The 21,083-nt window shown below is 19.4% G+C and overlaps 1 long non-coding RNA gene across 1 annotated transcript; it reads left to right on the top strand.

Annotated features, from left to right (window-relative positions):
- The first annotated feature begins 10,175 nt into the window (after positions 1-10,175).
- Positions 10,176-10,821, top strand: LOC102654557. Its single transcript, XR_412368.3, has 2 exons — positions 10,176-10,318; positions 10,590-10,821. It is a non-coding gene; the product is annotated as an uncharacterized LOC102654557 (long non-coding RNA).
- Positions 10,822-21,083: the final 10,262 nt, after the last annotated feature.

Raw genomic sequence — 21,083 nt, forward strand, 5'->3', positions numbered from 1 at the left:
TTATTTAAAGTCATTAAATTTATTAGAAATATTATCAGATATACAAATTATGGAATATTTAATGTGGATTTCTTTCTTTTCTATAAAAGTTATTTTTGTAAATAATTATTGTAGTAAATTTTATCGTGAGGTAAGATTATATCTTTTTACATTATATAGAAAGAAGAATTAATATATTGGTATACATGTAATGTTAGAATTTTATAGGTAGAAGTAACAGCACATTTGCTTCGAGATCTAGATATTTGCTATTTGGATAATTCTATTAGAAATGAGGTAAGATCCATTTGATTTATTTTTACTAAAAATTATCTTTTTATGTACTTTTTCTTTACTGATTTTTCTGATCTTAAAATATATTTTAAAGATCATTATTTTGAATTTTCTTTACGTTATCTGTAAATGATTTTAATTTTTAGTTCTTAAAAAACTTTTGACTACTATTTTTTTATTGAATTCTATTTATAGAAGTTATAAAAAATTATGATTCGGGATTGATTTTAAGATAATAATTTTTCATCTTTAGATCGATAAAAATTGATTTAAAAAAGTGAACACAAAATTGAATTTGAACATAATTTTCAAATCAAATTATTCTTTTATTGCATTATAATATTGTTCTTTTATTTTCGTATTCATAATATTCATCATGAAGAATAAAAGTTTCAATGAAATCATAGATCATAAATATATTGTTTTAAAAAAAAATATTAAATTTTTATATTCACGTAAATTTATTATTTATATAATGTTTTTTTAAAGAAAAAACTTAAAATTATAAAAAAATTTAAAATTATATAATAAATATAACTATATTTCGTTTATATCTCCATAATAACGTGTTTCAATATGTTATTACCATTTTTTTTAACTATTTAAATACATAAATATGTAAAATACACTTATAAATACATAAAAGTTGCTGGCATACAAAATATATATTAAATATTATTTCTCTTAAAGTTTTAACATTTATTCATATAGAACTTAAACATTTTGATCAGATACAAAATGAATATAATGTTTCAATTACAATGTTTGGAAAAACGAAATTATAACGAACAATTACAAAAATAGTTATTAAATATGATGCTAATATCGCTATCATTGTAAATTCATTATAATTTTGATTATTATAATTTCCTTTATTCATGTTTGACTGTAATATAGCATTTAATTATTATGTATGAACCGAAATTTGGAGGAATAGAATGAGAAATTAGAATTTCAAATATAAAATTTTAACTATTAATAAATTATTTATTAATTTTCGAGATATATAAAAAATATAAAAATCTATTTATACTATATAATGTATTACATATATATGCTTACTATACATGTACATATTATATATTATTGAATCTCGCTTATATATACATATACATACGCGTTCATAATTATGTGTATCAATCACCTCTTATTTAATATTTTTCTAAATACACTATAATATCCAAAATGGATAAATTATATATATAATATATATAATAAATATTATATATATAATAAATTATATATATAATATGTTAACTATAAAGTTGATATCATTATCATTGTAATATTATAATATTATTTTGATAGTTCTGAATAGTTTTATATTTCATTTTTGCATTCTGTATATATATTTGAAAAATTCATAAAATTCGCAAGCCACTTAAATATATAACAAGTAAAAATACTAACAAATAATAATGATGATATTACTTCATTTATTATATATATATATTAGATGCTATCACAATATGCAGAAAAAGATACTAACATACACCTTGAATATTGTCTTTATTTGTATATAATTATTTATATATATAGTAATTTAAAAAAATGTATACAAAACTTGCTCTATATAGAGAGAGTAAATTGTGATAATTAAAAGATTTTTTGCGTTAGTGAAAGCATAAAGGAGATCATTCCTATTTTTTTTAAATAGAATGATATGCTTTTTTTACCGCGATATAATAGATAATATTAAGAAGACTTCAGCATTTACCATTGAAAGTAATGCAAAGTCAAATAGTAATAAAATAAACTTTTTTACATTATAGAAGAATAGTGATTGTTTTATGTTTTATATTATTTTGATAAACAACATTTCAATGCTCTCCAAAGAAAATATCTAATGAAGTCAAATTTGATAATGAGCTGACCAAGAAACTAATCTCCCACATCTATCGATTTGGATAAAATTCGTTAAATGCATTTTTTACTCTTTGAGCATTATATACTGGATATTTATCGTGCTATAATCACATCATTTAACGAACATTTAATGATACATTTTCTAACAAAATCTCCAATATACTTTGTATAAAATATTTATATTTTTCACTAGTAAGATTTCCATTAATGAAATGCGTTGATATATCAATAACGTTGACTATTATTGATACTTAATTTATCGTAACCATTATTAGTACTCCAATAATGCATATTATGCAAATTGAAATTTACATGGTTAGTAAAATGAGCTTCATTGGTATAATAATATTGAAAAAAAATTATTTCATTTATTTGTATTAGACACTGACAAAATGCAACACGATTTATAAAATTTATACCGTGTAATTCTTGATGGAGAGTAATATGATATAGGTGAAATTTATGCTGTGCAAAGATTCATAGCGTACTCCTTCTATTGATACTCAACTCACGTTCAATCTTGATTAATCGAGAACTAATCTGCAAGTTATGAACTACAATTTCAAGAACACTAATTTCATTTCTTTAATCAGTTACAACGATTATTCTTACAAGGACTCAAATTTCCAGTTTCTTTCAATTTTGTGCATAATCTTTGTAATGTTCGATATTCGTGTACGGAAATCGTATATATCGTATAATCGTAAATCATTCATATAAGGTTTCAATTCTTTTCGAATTTTGTTACATTTCACCATAAATGAAGATCATATGCACTTGCTCGTCAAAAGAAAACTTCATTTTGATGATCATATAGCTACTTGATTTAGCAATCAATTGATTAAATTATCATATGTAATTATAATAACGTTATAAATAGCTTGTGTTTACATTTTGGCTTTTCAGACTTGACTCCATTAATTTTTTTCTTAGGGAGAATTGAAAAATGTTGTTTATCAACATTAAACATAAAACAGTCATCAATTTGAACATCTTCTGCATTCGCATTCACAAATAGTAGTATTGTATTGGTTTTAAATGTAAACTAATAACTAGGTGCTTATCGAATTTCGCAATAAATGATATATTTTTTAAAGATAAATGAAGTGTATAAGTAATTATTTGTGCGGAGCGCGTGTCTATTAGAGAGCAAGATCTCTTACTATATCGCAACAGATAATCATATCTGACGATAATAGTACACACATGAACATACACATCTTCACAAATTATCTAATTATATTTGGCGATCAGACTATGATGTAATTATCATGAGATTTTATTTGCAAGCGAAGTTTGTGCCTTCAGAAAAATCCTTTCAATGGTTTAATTGGGAACATTACAGTTTCTTTGTGAGGCACGCCAATAACGAATAATACCATGAATAATATCAGTGCCTGGTTCGCAATACCGCCTAAGTTCCTACCCTAAGGAAATTCCTCGCTTAGATGATAATCTGTATACAAAGATCTCACGATAAACAAGAATAGATCGGTGCATACTTCAGCAGGCTGAAATATGTCAAAAATATACAATTATAAGTGTCAATTAAATTCTCAAAACAGTCTTCTCAGATAAGAGTAATAAGTGCTTGCGAACATTCTGTAATATAAAAAAATTTATTTTACTACTATATGACTTTGCATGACTTTCAATGATTGATGCATATTGAAGTCTTTTCGGTTATTATATCATGATAAAAAAAAACATAGCATTTCATTTAAAAAAATAAAGATGACTTTGTAATCTCTTCATTCATGCAAAAAATATTTGTATTACAATATACTTCCTCTATATAATGCAAGTTTTGTATACAACATTTTTTCATATTACTATAAATAACAGCAATATTTAAGGTGAATATAGTGCTCCATTCTATTTATTTATTAAGATAATAAATAAGGAACGATCATATATTAATATATATACTGTCATGAATACACACATTATTATGAATGCATATTCAAATATAGTAGAAGCAATAATTTTTTGTAAATATCTTAAAAAATTTAAATTTATAACAAATTTAAATTTATAATTATCATAATCCGTAAGCTTTCAATCGAATTATCATACACATATCAATTCATTGTTCCAATAATAATAATTGTTAAAAAAAATATATTAAAATAATAAAAAAAGAATACTAAATATATTTATTATGGATATTTTTTTATAAATCTATATTAAATGAAATGAATATATTCATAAATGTAAGAAATTTAATTTTTTTTCTATTTTTTACACTTAATTAAATAATATTATAAAAAAATTTAACTCTATTGTTAATGTTTTTTGATTCGTTTTTTATTTTAATTATTCAATATATTTACAAAGTTTATAAAATTTTTTTCTCGTTTATAATAAAAAATGAATGCATATCATTTTTATTAAAGAATGTGTTCGTTTCTATTTGGAATTTATATATATATAATTTATAATAAATTTATATTTTATTTTATTGTTAGATTTATATTTTATTTTATTTAGATTTATATATTATTTTCTCATATATTTAGTATTTTCTCATTTCTCATATAGTTTTTGTAAAAAATATTATTATTTATATTCATTTATTATATTATTATACATTTGTTAATATAACGAAAACAAATTCAAATTTTTTTCATCATAATTCTTATTTAAAATATTTGTATTTAAAGCACTTTATGCTTTATTTTCAAGTTAATTCACTAATTTAATGATTTATGGAATTTGAATTTATTCAATTATTATTAGTGATTTTTTATATATACAAGAATAATTTTAAAAAAATTTGTTGAAATAAATATTACAGAAAATAATTAAAAGATACAAGCAATTAATATACAATAATATACAATTAAATATACAATTTTTATAATTTTTTTTAATATATAAATTGATCTTGTGGATTGTTTCCATAGATTTCGACATTGAGATATATTGAATATTATATAACCTATAAATTTAATATCAATTTAATAATAATTTATCTATAAATTTTAATAAATTATTATATAATACTAAATATCTTAAAATTTGTTGTAACTTCTTCAAAATAGAGTTTTCCTCAATAACAATTATACATGATAATTGTATAATTGATATTATATTGTATATATGATATTATATATTATATATTACATAACAATTTTATTAATTAAGAATTTAAAAGAAAATAAAATTATTCATTAAGAAACTGCTAGAAAAGCAATACTATAAATATTTTTAATTCTATTGTTCTATCATTTCATTTTATTTAACGCTTATTTAAAATGCTTATAATTTATTAACATTGTGTAAATATCTTATTAAACATATACAGGAATTTTTTCACTATTTTGATATTTATATATAAAAAGATTTAAATTCAAACATTTTTGAAATTGTCAGATTTCGTAGTTTATATATTTATGTGTTAAATAATTATATATTCAAACAAATTATTTTTTCTATTTGATTTTATTTAGTTTATATTATTTAAAATTTATTAAAATTTTTTAAAATTTTAATAATTTTTAAATTTAAAATTTTTTTTTATTTAAAATATTGGATGCTGTATGAATTTTTTCAGACTTTTTCTTTTTTGAAAAGCATATCAAATACAAATGATTTTGATTTAGAATATAAAGTTACCTTAGTTAAACTTTTAAAAGAAAGAATTTTTTAAAGAATTAAATAATAACAATAATTTCAGGTACAACAATTTTTATTACAACTTCATCTTCATCCTTTAAAATTTACTGTTGGTGGTTATATTCTTAATAACAAGTTTTTAATAATGGTAAGTTAAATGAATATAACTTGATTAATTATTTAAGAATTTAATTTTTTTTCAGTTTTTTGGTATCATAATCACTTATTCGGTTGTATTGGTACAAATGAGTTCGTCATCAATTTCAAATTAAACTCTTTAAACAAAATCTTTGAAGATTAATGGTTTATTATAGTAATATCATTTATAAGAGAAAGTGAAGAAAGCAATAATGAGATTGCTGAAAAAAAAAAGTTGATTTGATATTCATTCTTATATTGTTAAGATGCGAAATTTATTGTCATGCTTCAGAAATATTGTATTTGATACCGTCTGCACGTGAAGAATCATTCAATGAAAAAAATAGAATTTGATTTGACTCATTGTGAAAGTTAAAGCAAGAATTGGATTTTGATTGGTCATAGAATACTATTAACTCTTTGAAATAGAAACAGTGTTGTAATTAAAATTGAATCATTGATCGCTTATTATTTTGTTATTAATCAATTACAACAATAATATTAAAGCATGAGTTTCTCATGTGAAAACAAAATAAAAATAAATGAACAATATAGTAAAAACAATATAGTAAAAAAATAAAAAATAAATTTCAGATAGAAAAAAGTACGCATAAAAGATGTATTTTTTATTTTTATCGAAACTTTATAAATTTAAAAAACTTTATAAATTTAAAAAAGATAGAATTTGAAATATAATTGTGAATAGAATTTTATTACAAGTAAATGTGTGCATCACAAATTTAAAAGAATGAACTGAAACTCAAGCATTTTCGATGAGAGATATTAAATTAGATTAATTAAGACATTTATCGGATTGTTCTACTTAATATATAATAATAAACTAAGAAAAGTAATCAATCAGTACAATATTTTTTGATCAATTTATAAATGCAAAAATTTCGCTAGCATAAAGATTTAAAGATATGAAACAAAAAGATCCTGTTATTATCGCAAAAATTTTATCAAGTTTAATAATAAAATATGATAATATTCATACAATCTGGTTTATACTCTGTACCACGAGTAGAATAGATGATTGAGCAATTGATAGATTATTTAACATAAATGAAAAAATGCGAAATATGCAAATATTAATAAAGAGACGGAAGAAGCCTATACAAGAGGATATCGAAAGAATTATATTTGCTGTAATTCTCGTGATTCTCATGGTCCTGATAAAAATATAAAAAGAAATAATAAATTCGTTCGTAATTGTATATGGAAAATGATATATACGAAAGAACAATTCCTAGCTCAAAAGAATGAAAAAGAAAATAAAAATATTAAATATTCTGATTCAATTGAATTATTTAACATAGACGATGTGAACAAATGAAAGATAAAGATACATGATTTGTCGACTTAGATGCGATATGTTTTTCAAAAAATAATGATTCAAAAATAATAAAAATATATATAAAAAATACATAGACGGTTCATGTAATCGATGGTAGTACATTGTATGTTAAAAAAGATGATGTTGAAATGAAAATACAGAATTAAATATTAACGGAATGAAATATTTTTGAAAATGGATATGTTTAATGTTTTTCGAAATGATGAAAACAATAAATTATTAATTATTATATAATTGTTAAGGGAAATAAACTTAATGAAAAAACTTAATAAAATTATATAAATTAATTTTCTTATTAGTACTTATAACAAAAGCAAATGTGCAAATGTGTTACAATGATTAGAATACATACGAAAGATTAGAATACATAAATTTTAAAAATTATGATATTATATAGTATATATATATATTATAGTATATATATTATTATAGTATAAACATTATATAGTATATATATTATAGTAATAAATTCAAGTGTATGAGATTTGAAGATCAATAGTATAATTATAGATGATATTCTTTTGTGAAGAATGTGTATATGCATCGAACATCTTTTTTAAAAAGACAATCTGTAAGGATCAAGTATACAAAAGAAGCATTACATATTAATCTATGCGGATATAATGTAAAAAGATTAAGATTAAGAACTGATTGTGTAAAGAATTTTATAATAGAGTGGTCAAAAATTATTTTCGAAAAACATTAAAAAGATTAAGATTAAGAATTAAGAATTAAGAATATTATATAAAAAATTTTATAATAGAGTGATCAAAAATTATTTTCAAAAAACATTAAACATGAAACACATTGCATACACCAGAACAAAACGGATTTATGAAAAAATAAAACAATTACTACATCAGCGAAGTTTATCTTGCATACAAAGAAGTACTATATTTACTATATTTATGAATTAAGACAACTACAGTTGTTTACATTAAAAATCGGATGAAAATCTTAGAAGGATCAATACTATATAAAAAATGATATGGCAAAAAATCATCTGTAGCACACTTATAAATTTTTGGAAGTGATCGTTATGTTCATATAGAAAGATCAAAGGAACAAATAGGAGATAAATTTAGAAAAATATTTAATGATAAATTACAGCGAAAAAAACAAAATTTATCAATTATTCGATTTTATTGGGAAGAAATGTTATATTCATAGAGATATTATTATATTTTCAATGAAAAACCTGGATATGAATCTATAAAAATAATTGAGTTTATTAATAACAAGACAAATAAAACAAATTTGAAAATAAATAGTAAAATTGATAAGAATTATTAAATTGATCGATATTACTTTTGAAAAAAACGAAAAATCCTCACAAACAGCTGATTCAAGAAAATTCTTATTTGCTTTGTGGAATAGATATTCAATAACAATAGAAGCCCATTCTGAAATGGCTGAAATATTTCTTGCTTATGAACTATATTCAAGAAGCATTAGAAGTAAAAGAAGAAGTAAATGGATAGAAGTAATCAATGAAAAACTTAAATCTCTTGAAGAAAATAAAACATAAGTTCTAATTCCAAGAGCAATGTTAATATTTATTCAATTCATAGTGTTAATCGATTAGATAGATTTTAAAAAAAAATATAAAATGGATGGAATTTGTAAATATAGGCTAATTTGTTATAAGAAGCTATGCACAGAAAGATGGCATTCATTACAAAGAAACGTTCTCTCCGTTCGCGATACTGTTAGATTAATGTCATTAGTCATTTTTGTAAATTATTTATGTAAAGTAACGAACTGGTTTCGAACAAGATGATTGTGTGTTACGAAAAGCTTATATGAAAATAAGCATTAAGCAATAAAAGAAATAAAAGAGTCAGTAAATTTATGTGTAATTATGATTTGATACAATCTAAAAATGATTTCTATCTGTATCACTTGATTTTATAATATATATATTATATATATTAATAATAATAATAATATGTTGTAATAATTGTTTAAGAATGATTTACTTTTTAATCTCGAATGTTTAAAATAAAATATTGAGAGGCAAATATTTTTGGAATGTAAATAGAAAGAAATAGAAATTTGTAAACTTTAAAAGTGTTTTAAAAATTTTATAAAGAAAAAATATTAAGTAAATTTAATCATAGATTAGATATAATCAGATTATTTTTCAGTTGCAATCTTAATATTGTTGATCCTAATATTAAGTTCACTAAGATATAAACGAAAAGAATGTATAAACGAAAAGAATTAATGTTTTTAATGATTATAAGATCTGGTATTCATTGTAAATGTATTAAGTCAATTTGCGGAAAAACTAAGTAGAAATCACTGGAATAGAATTAAGAAATATTTAAATATTTAAAGGGGATATATTATTTAGTTTATGGTCAAATATCAAAAGATTAAATTTTAATAACATATTGCGCCTCTGATTGGACAGGCGACATAGATACTAGAAATAGCACCATTAGATAAATTTCTCATTTGAACAGTGGTTTTGTAGCATAATAATAAGTTTTCACGTAAATAATCAATGGTTTTACCTTATCAACCGAGATGAAATTTATTTTTTTATGTTTGGCAACAAAAGAAATATTGTTTGAGACATATTCATGCAAAATTGTTTTCAAAATTTGCCAACACCGATTTATGCTCAAACTACAATTATTTTAATAAAGAATTCAGAATCATGTAAAAGGTCTAAACATAGATACATACTATCACTTTATTTGCGAAAAATAAATAGAAGAGAAGAAATAAATGTTAAATATGGTAAAACTGATAAACAATTAGCCAATCCATTTATGAAAACATATGAAAGAATATGAAAGCATTACTCAAACAAAACTTCAGAGTTTATTATCTCAAAAATGATATTAAAATCTTAAAAATGTAAATATGATTTATCCGACATGAATGTATAATTTTATAAAGATATTCATTGAATAGAAATATTGAGTTTATATATATATATATATAAAGATGCAACTCATACTTTGTAGAATAGAATAAAGATTTCCGTATCCAAACTAAGGAGACAAAAATAGCCGAATAGTGGAATTTTCGGATAATAAATCATCTTTTTAGCAGGTAAGTCACATAAATTTTTTATTGTAAGCAACTACGTAGAGAATTATATTTCCGTGCCTTAAACCATCGAATCTACATTTTACATATAACTTTCAATGTTTTTGTTTTTTAATATCTGTGATTCCAGATTTCTCAATACCATGTATTCTTGCTAATTTGTTGTTGTTGTATTTTCATCACTTTCAAGATTTTTAATTATTTTGTATTTCTTTTTAATAATTAAAATTATATTTTAGTTTACTTGCCATGGTAATACCGTTTTCTGTTTCAGACTGAATTAATATGATTATATTTAATCGGCTGAAAACAGAAAAGTATTTATTACATTTAAATATGTTGTATTTACGTTATAATCTAAGTATTTAAACATCGTTACGAAATATTATGCGGATAAAAAAATAAATGAATAATAAAACATTCGTATATTAGGATATTCGGATAATGGGTACGGATATGGGAGTCTCTACTGTATATTTATATGTGAATTAGATCACTGGACGCAATTGCTGTTTTGTGTTTCCTTTTTTGAACCATCATGCAACACGACATAATGAGCTGAGTGAAGTAGAACAGAGGCATCGACACGATCCATATCTATATAATATAGTTTATTCCTATTTTCTTTATTAAATATATTTTTTTATTGTATATTCTTTATTTTAATCAAATCATTTCATAATTTATTTTTTAATAAAAATCATTTAGATATTAGTCTCTTAAATATTAAAAATCATAAAAAGATATTCAGAAAAAACTTCTTTCTTCAATTATTTTAAAAATTGATGATTATATTACTTAAGATTTATTTTATTAATTACGCATTCGTAGTATCAATAGAAATTAATATCTAGTTATGTATTAATATCTAGTTATGTATTAACAAGGTCATATAAAAGATCAATTCAATTCAATATAACAAGCCAAAAAAAAGAGTCTTGAAAGAGTTGAATTAGTTATATAGTACTATAAAATTATCGAATTTTATCAACATATAAATTTTAAAGAAATAAATTTCAGCATTAGAAATCATTATATTTCTCAATATATTTATCAATAATTTTATATTTATCAATAATTATGTAGAAAAAATTAAAAAATATATATATTTTAAAACGACGTATTTTTCTTTCTTCATATTATTTACTGAAACAAAAGATTATATATTTTTCTTTTTTTTTAATTCTCTATATATATTCAATTTTTAACTGTAATATTCATCTGATTTAATTCTCTTCTTCGGACTTCTTCTTCTCTTCTTCTTTCGGACTTTTTGTATAATATATGATTTTAAGATTATAAGAGCAAAAACTGCAAAGAAATATTTAGAATGTAATGATGATATGTTTAACATTAAAAATTTATAGGATACATGAATATACATATATTTGTCATGGAAATTATATTAGCATATATCAAATTTTTCTATTTTTGATTGTCTTTGTTAAAAAATATTTATTTTGTTAAAAACAAAACATTTATTTCATTTTTCAAAATATTTTATTATCATTTTTTATTATCATTTTTAATATAATACTAATATGTGTATTTGCTGTAATTTATTCTTCATATAGAATTAAAACATATATTGATGTATATTGTATATGTATATATATTAAAATATATATTGATAAAATATTTTTAATTACTTTTAATATATTTTTTATTATTTTTGTTTATTTTGTAATATTATTTATAGTATTCCACATCTATATGACGTTTTTAAAAAACAATACTACTAATAATATTAAAAATTTATAAAAGCAAGATCACATAGATAATAAACAAAAGTATTTAAAGACATTAGTTATTTTAATTCTTTAATTGCGATACCGATTTTCTTGTATAATTAACTAATAATTAAAAAAATATATTTTATATTCCATATATTTTATATATAGAATTTTATGTATGGAAATTGAATAAAAGCTGTTTATTATAATTTATAATTTATATTATATATACTACATAATATATATTATATTATAAATGTGTTTTTCTTTCAGTCATTATGAATCCTATATTTAGTTATTATATCCTATATTTAGTGATAAAAAATTAAAATAAATTAAAATAAATATTATTGGATCAAGATAATTATTTTGCCATATGATATAAACTAATCTGATTAATAATTAATTTTATATTTCTATAAAATATATTAAAGAATTAATAAAGAAGAAAAATTTTCGAAATGAGAATGCATTTTTTTTAAAAAATAAAAATAAGAAAAAATTTTTAATTCTTTTTTTCTCGTTTAACATAAACGTAATTTGATATAATATTTATATATTATTGAATAACAAACATTTTTATATAATTTACGCTTTATACATATTTACTTACAACATTACATCAGAATTTAAACCAAGTTTGAATCTTTATGAATCTTTATATTTTTAATTCTTATTAAATTAAATTATTTTTGATACTACACAAATATTTATTATTGTTCATTATTATTAATTAACTCGGTGGATTTATTTTTTACTAATTAACAATATTCCCTTTTAGTAACAATTTTTTGTATCAAAAAAAGAACAACAAAAAACAGAACAACTTGGCATATTGTATTCGACTAATACTCGAATCATTTCATATGTTTTGTCGTACTTTTTATTTTAATACTTATCTTATATTATTATTTATTATTTTTTAAAATTATTATTATTTTAAATCGATGATACAAAATGTTATTGATACAATATTATTATTCTTCAATTATATTGTCTCTAAATTTAATAATATCAAATATAAATTTTTATTGCTAAAAATGTTTTATTCTTGATTGCAAATTTTTCAAATTTTCTTTCTTTTTCTTACATTTTTCTTTACGTTTCTATTATTTTTTTCTATCTTTCGTATATATATTTTATGATTTAATTTTTATAATTATGATGTAATTTTTTCTTTTGAGCTATTTAATCATAATAATTTCAATATCATAAAAGATAGTTACTAAAAATTTTTAAAAAATATTCTTAATTTAGAGATAAATATTGCATATACTATAATATTCATATATAACATTATATAACATTTTTTATTGAAATTAGCTTTTAAATATTTCATGGAAAATCTTTTTTAATTTTTCTCATGATGAAAAATTTATCATACATATTAGATATATTATTAAACATTTTTTTTTTTTAAGTTTTAAAATAGATTCTAATTTTTCTTCTAATATTTTTCGAATAATTGAAACGGCAAAGTGTTAATAATGTCTAAGCATTTAAATATTCCTATGTTATATACATTATATATTACATTATATATTATATTATATATTACATCAATGATTTCGATAAATCTACCACTTGGCATAATCAAAAAATCTACTATTAATACTCATTGAAGTCAATACAAAATTTTTCATTAGCAAATTTACAATGAATAATAACTCAAAAGTTATGATAAATTCAATGAAATTTAAAATCACGATTGTTAACAAACTATTCTTAATAAATGACAATGAAAAAAATCTATTCATTCTATTAACAATCAATTCAGAGATAAATTAAGAGAAATATTTAAAGATACTTTTACATATTCTAAATATTTAAAACTTTCTACATATTCTGAAAAAAATAAATGAAGCTTACAAAAATACGGAACAAAAATTGTAATTTATAATTACAAAGATAAATTTATTAATAACATAAAAATAAATTTATTAATAACATTTACTAAAAATACAAAAATAATAACTAACATGCTTATTAATTAAATCGGACTGTACAATATTAGTAATAACTTATATATATATATATATATATATATATATATATATATATATATATAATTTAATATAATTTAATATAAAAAATAAGTTAAGCAAGATATTTGCTTATTGGTTAGACTAAATAAATATTTATCTAAAAAAATATTTTTATTTTATTCAAAATATATTTTATAAAAAATTAAGTCGTAATTAAAAAATAGATGGTAAAAATATAAAATATATCTTAATAAAAGAAAACTAAATAGCAAATAAGATTTTAATAATAAAAAACAATTAATTCAAAATCATTATTAATGAGGAATATTCTGTACTTATATCTCTAATTTTACACTTAATAAAATTACTAATTATTCATTGTAAAAAAAGCAAATTAAATTAGAATATTAAAAAAGGTTAATTCCACTTTCTGTCGTAAGAAAAAAAGATTCCAAATTAGTAAAAATCATCCTTGAAAATTATTATTTTTGCTTTAAAAATACTTATCAACATATATATATTTATAAAATTTATTAAAACAAAATATAATTAAAAATATTATAATTACCTTAGACTTCATTCACAAATATTGAAACTAATTCAATCTAAGATAAAAATCATGTTAAAAGAAGTAAAAAAATTTATGTATGGAAATTCAGAACAAAAAAATTTCTGATATTGAATAGATTAAAGATAAAATTCTTTTGTATTTTGTTTCTTCAAAGAATTCAATAACTTATAATTATAGTAACTTATAGTTTAAAAATTCATATAATTTCTTTATACTTATAATTCTTACAATTTTTATAAAAATATAAATTTTTAAAAAATATAAAAATTAATAAAAATACTCAAAATTATTTTTAATAGATTATAATTATATAATAAAAGTGCAAATCCAAGTATAAAACCAGAGAAATCAAAATTAATGAAAATAAAACAAATATCTTATAAAATAGTATGATAAATCTAATGTGATACTGCAAGAGGAATGTTATCACATTATAAATAATCAATAATTTCTAAAATGTAAGAAATAATTCAAAAATTCCAAAATACAATCAATAATATAAATAAATAATTGTATAAAGCATAATAAAAAATATTATTTAATCAGATTATAAAGAAAAAAGATCTTATCACAACGCATAACATTTTTAATGAGAAATTTCGAATAGAAAGCAACTAACTTCTAACTCTCATTAATCTAATAACATAAAATGCATGTAAATAATTACTTATGAAAGAATAATCTGAAAAAAAATTAGATCGAAGTTAACATTTTTTTTTAAAATTGCATTCTTCATTTTAATTTGTATTTGTATAGATAAATAATTCAAATGATATATGCGATCTTTTGCGATTAGTTTTAAAAAAAAATCATATCGAAAATGTATAATTATAAAAATAGTTTCAAAAAATCAATTATCTTTAATTGCACTCATCATAAATGAAATATAAAAGAAATTATGACAATATACAAATGGATAAATTTATTTTACAATTTTCAATAGTGATTTGACGAAATATAAAAAAAAGAGATTGATAATAAAAGAAGTGAATAAAAAAATGAAAAAATTATATTTATTTATTAATAAAAAATAATTATTAAAATAATAAAATAAATAAATATAATTTTGTATAAATAAAAAATTATAATTATAGTATAATATATATATATATATAGAATTAATAATAAGAAGAATATGAATGATAAGTAAATATCAATATATATATATTGATATGTTGATATGTATATATAATATGTATATATAATTATTACATAAAATTTTATATACATATACATATAAAGTTGCATGCTTTCTAAACATGCAGCTGATTCTTTGTTAATGTAAATACATGATGGAAGCGAGCAAGCAATCGTTCAAGAATTATTTAATTGTTTAAATAAATTTTGTAATTTTAAACTTACTGACTAAAGTTTTAATGATTGATACCAATATTGCTATATTTTTATTCATGATTGTTCAATAAGATAAATGTTTGAATTTTTAACAATTCTTAGTGGCCAATATCTGAATTTTTCGGACAAAAAAATTATTATAAATACTATTGAAAAATAATTTTCAGAAAGAAAAAATTCAAAATATAGATTGTCTTGATAATAAATATTCAAATTCACAAATTTTATAATTACGGTTCAATAATGTCTTTCATTATATTTTTAAATAATCAAATTATTATAAATGATGTGGAAAATTATAGGAAAAAAATTGTTCGTAACCCGTGCAAACCAGTTAAGCGATCATGAAATTAAAATAAATTGAATATAAAATATAATCATAAAATATAATCATTAAAATAATTGGAATAAAAATAATTTACAACTTACGATTTGATTCAAGAAAGTTTTTTTATACAGAAAATTAATTCTTGCATTTGATTATTAAGCATAAAACGAAGAATATAAGATGATATATTATAGAAAAATTTCTCTTAAAATTTTAATATCCTGAAATTTAATATTTAATAATATAAATATTTAATATTTTTGAGCAAGTATATTGATACTGTCATTTGGATTCTTTAGTAAGAATCGATCACTTCGCATTATATTGTAATAAAATAATATAAGAAAATATTTTCTTAATAAATAAAATATTGTAATATAAAAAAGTATAATTTTGATACACTGATTTAAATAAAACATAGAAGAATAATATATTGATATTATTCTGTGCTCTGAAGATTATTTAGAATATAATAATTTAAATAAAACTTCCTTATCGTTTTGATAATTTTTGGATATGTAGAAATCAACATTTTAAACAACTTTTTTTAAATTTTATATAATTTCTAATTAATATAATCATTTGTTTAATTTTTAATTTTTTAATTTTATTCTTTTCTATATAATTACTGCTAATAATGATGAAAGCATTTTTCATCGTAATTTTATTCTTTTCTTATTTTATTTTTCATATAAATTTAAATTCCTAATAACTTAAATAGGATTCAACAAACATTTCTGTATATGTATATATATATATATATTATATAAAGACTAGTGATATAACCTAAATCGATAAAGATCTGTAAATAATAATACCAACAAGAATGATTTCGAAATTCAAGATCAACTTTTTTTTATTACATTGTATTCTATTGCAAAATAAAAAATCTCAAAAGAATTGTAATTTAAAACTTGCATTCTTTTCAAAAACATTAAATTTCTATTCCACGAATTTATTTATAATTGCCATATATTTTTCAATTAGTTGCAAAAAATAATATTTATTCTGATACGTAGATTATACATATTATATCTTCCTTTTTTCCTCCGTTTTATATTTTTTTCTTATTCATTGTTTAAACAATATGGAATACACATTTTTAAAAGTCTTTATACACATTGAAGTATATAATATTTTTTCAGCTCAATTAATAGGTTTACGTTAGTGATTGACATACGAAATGGAAATGAAAATGATATTCCAGTGAACCATTAATTAAATTCTTAGTTTGAATTGATACATAAATAATGATATTTCAACGCTATATATAGAGACTATTAAAAATATGAGTTCAATATTATTTAAATAACTATAGAAAAAGAAAAAAAGAAAAAATAGTTATTTTGATTTGTAATTTCTTTGAAACTTTTTATCTGTTCGCGAGCACTTGCTCACGAAATTTATAAACAGTTTTTTCGAAGAAATTTCTCATATAAAAATTTCTAAATACTTTTTGTTATCACCAAAGTCTTTTATTAAGTCTAAAAAAAAAGATATTACTTAAGAAGACTGTCTTTGAGAATTTAGCCGACATAAGTATACTTTTAACGTTTAGATCACGTGAACTGATAACGTGAATTGATCTTAACGTGATATATTTCAAACGCAGTAGATTCAAAAACAAATAACATTGTCTAGTTCAAGGAATTTATAAAAGAAGTGCGCCGATCTGTTTCTGTTTATCGAAATCTTTATGTTTGTATATCTTTATACAGATCACTAGCCAAGCGAGTAATTTGAAAGATACTGCACTAGTAGCATTATTACTGGTTATTGGTTGCCCTACCGAAAAACTATGACCTTCCTATGACCTATTTAATTAAGAAGGAATTTTTGGGCACGATCTTCTCATTGTAAACATATTATAATTCGACCGAATATGACAATTACATTAGTTTTGTTTTAACTGACACGATTACCTGCTGTAACATAGAGAAAAACTCTACTCTCTAATAAACACGTACTCTGTACTCTGCAACTACTTATATATACAGTTTACTCATCTTTAAGAAATATATCATTTATTACGATATTTATCAAAGAACTACAAACACCCAACTATTAGCACCAACCTTACATTATCATTATCATTTACCAAATCACTATAATAATATTGTTGCAAGCGCAAATATTATCTCTGCGATAAAATACGATGCAATGAAATATGCAATAATAACAAATTTGACTTTAAGATCAAGAGTCATTTTTACATGCATTTTTATTTACAAATCTTCATTGATTCAGAGATATAAAATTATCCTATAATATTTTTTATAATTATTTTTTAAATATTTTATATAATATTGTGAATAATTATAAATTTATTTATAACTTAAAACTTAAAACTTATATTTTTAAGTTTACAAAAATGAAAATTGGAAAAAAAAATTAGAAAATTCTGATATATTTTTATAATGATATAGACAATATAGACAAAAAATATGAAGAAAGAAAATAGAGGAATAAAATTTCTTATTTTCTTAGATTTGCAAATAATAAGTACAATTTAACTTACCATTAAACTTTCAAATTAAATTTTTTTTTATCGCTAACAATGAAATATTTTTTCATTCTTTTAATATATTTTTCTATTAATTATTTTAATTTCAATGAAATATTTTTATAAAAATTAATATCTGATATTCAAAATTATCAAAATAAATATTTATTTATAGATAATGTACATATTTCATATTAATTTAAGTTAATAATTGTATAAGCATGTTGTTATTTATAACATTCATAACATTAATAAAAAAATAATAAACTTTAGTAAAGTAGTATTTCTATCGATTTAACATTTTCAAAAATAATTTAAAATGTCTGAAATCAACTTTTGAAATGAACTAAATATTGATCTCAAAAATATCAATGACTTCATATTTTACTTTGGCAAGAAAAGCTTATATTCAGCAAAAATCATAAATTAATATAATGATATAAATAATATATGATAATGATATATTATATTATAATAAATGATATATTATAAATGATATAAAATTTAAAAATTATATAGACTATAAAAACTACTTGAATAGATATGACAAGAAAAATTTTGTGAATAATATTTTAATTTCAATTAAATCTAAATAATTTTTGAAAACAATATTTTACTCCAAAAAGTTTTTGTTTTGTTCGAAACAAGATCGATAGTGGGAACTCGATTTACGATCAATCAATTTGCGATTTTCTTTAAATAAATACTAAAATAAATATTATAAATATTATAATAATTGTATTGGAAATATACAAATACAAACAAAATACAAATTTTAATAATTTATTCAATTTTGATATATTATAATACTTATATATATATATAGCATATACTATATTTACTATATATAGTATATATTTAATTTTTAAGATAAAATATATATTAAAAAATTAGATAAAATTTTAATGTGATAAATATCTTTATTTTTAAATGAAATATTCATCGAATTAATAAAAACTAACAATTGTATAATTTATAATCGTTATTGTGAAATAACATCATAAAAAAAATTTTGAAATAGAATTAAAAAATCTTTGAACCAAACAATTGTATTAAAATTTTATTATATCATATTTTATCATGTCAAGATAGAAAATTTATTAATTGATTAAAAAAAATATGATCGAACTAAAAACAGATAATTTGGATTGAAATTATTTAATTATAAATGTTTATAACTGTTTGATTATTTTAAAAGAAAATTTTTTTTTAGAATTATAAATAAATTTCGTTTTTTACGTTTAATTTACTCATTTTTCTTGTGTAGAAATATATATTTTTTAATCTTTATTTTATTCTTATGGAACTTATAAAAATGTAAATGAATTTAATATTAATTATAATATAATATTTTTTTTTCAGTATCGTATTATTCGAATTTTTTAAAAATATTTTACAAGATAAATTATATAAGATGAACATTGTTACGAAGGATGTATAAAAAATTTGCTATTAATAATATTGATATAATATAAGATACAATCATTTATTTCACATAAAATTGTGGACTAGTATATTATAGAAAATATTTTATTCAACATTTTTTCAAGTTATAAAGTATAATATTTAATAATTTTATAACAATGTTATAGTAAAAATCATAGAATTTTATAAATTTATAATATTATTTATATATTAGTGATTAGTTTATTTAATAATTATTTATTAATTAATTTTAATTAAATTATAATATTAATATTAATATTATTAATACAGAATTAATATTAATATAATTAATATTATTAATAGAGAAAAGATAATAATAATGAATAGTTTCAGAAAGTTTTATATGGATTACCTATGCTTACAATTATAAGTTGCAGTCCCTATTAAACGGATTGGATATTATAAATAATTTTCTTTTTATTATAAAATAATATTAACGATTAAATCATTTCATTGACATTTAGTATTAAATATATTTTATTTATTTATTATATATTTTATTGATTTTAGTATTAACAATTTAATATATTTTAAGACTTTTGAACATTAAGCTAATTTTTTATTATATTATATAAATTAATAAAAATATCATATTATATTAAAAATAGAAAACATTGAATGAAATCAATTAGACATATATTCTTAAAAATTTCAAGTATCATAAGATATAAAATTAAATATTTTTAGAAATTTATTTATAAGATTTGAAATAACATAAAATGAATTTATCTTTTAAATCATAACATATTTTAATAATATCGGATTTTTTAACTGTTTTTGTTTGACTAATATTGTAATTTAAGGAATCTATCTAAATCTGTCAATCAGTTTTCTATTTTTAAATAGTTT

This window comes from Apis mellifera, linkage group LG14, assembly GCF_003254395.2.
Source record: "Apis mellifera strain DH4 linkage group LG14, Amel_HAv3.1, whole genome shotgun sequence".
Lineage (NCBI taxonomy): Eukaryota > Metazoa > Arthropoda > Insecta > Hymenoptera > Apidae > Apis > Apis mellifera.